Source organism: Arachis hypogaea, chromosome 20 (genome assembly GCF_003086295.3).
Source record: "Arachis hypogaea cultivar Tifrunner chromosome 20, arahy.Tifrunner.gnm2.J5K5, whole genome shotgun sequence".
NCBI classification, from domain to species: domain Eukaryota; kingdom Viridiplantae; phylum Streptophyta; class Magnoliopsida; order Fabales; family Fabaceae; genus Arachis; species Arachis hypogaea.
Window position 1 is genome coordinate 90,677,231 of NC_092055.1, and position 3,351 is coordinate 90,680,581.

General features: G+C 42.6%; 1 non-coding gene across 1 annotated transcript; it reads left to right on the forward strand.

The window, feature by feature from the left end:
- The first annotated feature begins 2,620 nt into the window (after positions 1-2,620).
- On the forward strand, positions 2,621-2,728 carry LOC112787412 (small nucleolar RNA R71). The gene has a single exon (XR_003194827.1). It is a non-coding gene; the product is annotated as a small nucleolar RNA R71 (small nucleolar RNA).
- The last annotated feature ends 623 nt before the right edge of the window (positions 2,729-3,351 follow it).

A 3,351-nucleotide genomic window follows, 5' to 3' on the forward strand; every position in this document is an offset into this window, starting at 1 on the left:
AGGATCTCTTGATTTGCAGTCAAATGTTCTACCACTGAGCTATAGACCCTTGATGGAAGCTTTTGTCTTCCCTTTCCTCTTTCTAGAGGTTTCTCTGGCCTCAGGTGCCATCAATGGTTATGGAAAAAAACAAAAAAGCTATGCTTTTACCACACCAAACTTAGAATGTTGCTCGCCCTCGAGCAAAAGAAGAAAGAATAGAAGAAGAAGAAAAAGATATGGAGGAGATGGAGGGAGGTGTGTATTCGGCCATATGGGTGGGATTGGGTGGGAAAGAGATGTTGAATTTTGAAGGTAAGTGGGTGTATGGATGTGAGTGGTGAAGAGGTAATGGGGAAGAGAGATGGAGGTGATTGGTGAAGGGTTTTTTCGGGGAAGAGTGTTTATGGGGTTGTGTGAAAGAGAGTGGTGAGAAGAAGTGAGTGGAGGTAGGTGGGGATCCTGTGGGATCCACAGATCCTGAGTGGATCCTGTGGGGTCCACAGATCCTGAGGTGTTCAAGGATTTACATCCCTGCACCCATTAGGCATGTAAAAATGCCTTTGCACACAACTCTGGGCGTTTAGCGCCAGGTTGGTGGCCATTTTGGGAGTTCAACGCCCATTTGTGTGCCATTTCTGGCGTTGAACGCCAGAACCATGCCTGTTCTGGCGTTCAGCGCCCAGAAGCTGCCCATTTTGGGCGTTCAGCGCCAGAACCATACTCTGTTCTGGCGCTGAACGCCAGACAGATGCTCCTCCAGGGTGTGATTTTTCTTCTGCTGTTTTTGATTCTGTTTTCAATTTTTCTATTTATTTTGTGACTCCACATGATCATGAACCTATAAAGACATGAAAAATAATGAAAATAAAAATTAGATAAATAAACATTGGGTTGCCTCCCAACAAGCGCTTCTTTAATGTCAATAGCTTGACAGTGGGCTCTTCATGGAGCCTCACAGGTGTGCAGAGCTTTGTTGAGACTCCCCAACACCAAACTTAGAGCTTGGATATGGGAGTTCAACACCAAACTTAGAATTTGGTTGTGGCCTCCCAACACCAAACTTAGAGTTTGACTGTGGGGGCTTTGGTTGACTCTGCTTTGAGAGAAGCTTTTCATGCTTCCTCTCCATGTTTGCAGAGAGAGATCCTTGAGTTTTAAACACAAGGGAGTCCTCATTCATTTGGAGGACTAATTTTCCTCTGTCAACATCAATCACAGCTTTTGCTGTGGCCAGGAAAGGTCTTCCTAGGATAATGGATTCATCCTCTTCCTTTCCAGTATCCAGGACTATGAAATCAGCAGGGATGTAAAGGCCCTCAACCTTTACTAACACGTCCTCTACTTGTCCATAAGCCTGTTTTCTTGAATTGTCTGCCATCTCTAATGAGATTTTAGCAGCTTGCACCCCATAGATTCCCAGTTTCTCTATTACAGAGAGGGGCATGAGGTTTATTCCTGAACCAAGGTCACACAGAGCCTTAAAGATCATGGTGCCTATGGTACAAGGTATTATGAACTTTCCAGGATCCTGTTTCTTCTGAGGTAATGTCAGTTGATCCAGATCACTTAGTTCATTGATGAACAAGGGAGGTTCAACTTCCCAAGTATCAATGCCAAATAATTTGGCATTCAGCTTCATGATTGCACCAAGAAACTTGGCAGTTTACTCTTCAGTAACATCCTCATTCTCTTCAGAAGAGGAATACTCATCAGAGCTCATGAATGGCATAAGGAGGTTTAATGGGATCTCTATGGTCTCTAGATGAGCCTCAGAGTCCTTTGGTTCCTCAGAGGGAAGCTCCTTATTGGTCACTGGATGTCCCAGGAGGTCCTCCTCCATAGGATTCACGTCCTCCTCTCCTTCTTTGGGTTCGGCCATGGTGCTTATGTCAATGGCCTTGCACTCTCCTTTTGGATTCTCTTCTGTGTTGCTTGGGAGAGTACTGTGAGGGATTTCAGTGATCCTTTTACTCAGCTGGCCCACTTGTGCTTCCAACTTTCTAATGGAAGACCTTGTTTCATTCATGAAACTTACAGTGGCCTTAGATAGATCAGAGACTAAGTTTGTTAAATTAGAAGTATTTTGTTCAGAGTTCTCTGTCTGTTGCTGAGTGGATGATGGATAAGGTTTATTATTGTTGAACCTGTTTTTTCCACCATTATTAAAGCCTTGTTGAGGCTTTTGATCCTTCCATGAGAAATTTGGATGATTTCTCCATGATGAGTTATAGGTGTTTCCATAAGGTTCACCTAAGTAATTCACCTCTGCTATTGCAGGGTTCTCAGGATCATAAGCTTCTTCTTCATAAGAAGCCTCTTGAGTACTGTTGGATGCAGCTTGCATTCCATGCAGACTCTGAGAGATCATATTGACTTGCTGAGTCAATATTTTATTCTGAGCCAATATGACATTCAGAGTATCAACTTCAAGAACTTCCTTCTTCATAGGCGTCCCATTGTTCACAGGATTCCTTTCAGAAGTGTACATAAACTGGTTATTAGCAACCATGTCAATGAGTTCTTGAGCTTCTGCAGGCGTTTTCTTTAGGTGAATGGATCCACCTGCAGAAGTATCCAATGACATCTTTGATAGCTCAGATAAACCATCATAGAATATATCCAGGATGGTCCATTCTGAAAGCATGTCAGAAGGACACTTTTTGGTCAACTGTTTGTATCTTTCCCAAGCTTCATAGAGGGATTCACCTTCTTTCTGTCTGAAGGTTTGAACATCAGCTCTAAGCTTGCTCAGCTTTTGAGGAGGAAAGTACTTGGCTAAGAAAGCCGTGACCAGCTTATCCCAAGAGTTCAGGCTGTCTTTGGGTTGAGAATCCAACCATATTCTAGCTCTGTCTCTTACAGCAAAAGGGAAAAGTATGAGCCTGTAGACTTCAGGATCTACTCCATTAGTCTTAACAGTATCACATATCTGCAAGAATTCAGTTAAGAACTGAAAAGGATCTTCAGATGGAAGTCCATGAAACTTGCAGTTTTGCTGCATCAGAGAAACTAATTGAGGTTTCAGCTCAAAGTTGTTTGCTCCAATGGCAGGGATGGAGATGCTTCTTCCATGTAAATTGGAATTAGGTGCAGTAAAGTCACCAAGCATCTTCCTTACATTATTACTATTTTCGGCTGCCATCTCTTCTTCCTGTTTGAAAATTTCTGAAAGGTTATCTCTGGATTGTTGTATTTTAGCTTCTCTTAGTTTCCTTTTCAGAGTCCTTTCAGGTTCTAGATCTGATTCCACAAGAATGTTCTTGTCCTTGCTCCTGCTCATATGACAAAGAAGAGGGCACAGAAAAATAATAATAATAGAAATCCTTTATACCACAGTATAGGGATTCCTTTGTGAGTGAAAGAAAAGAG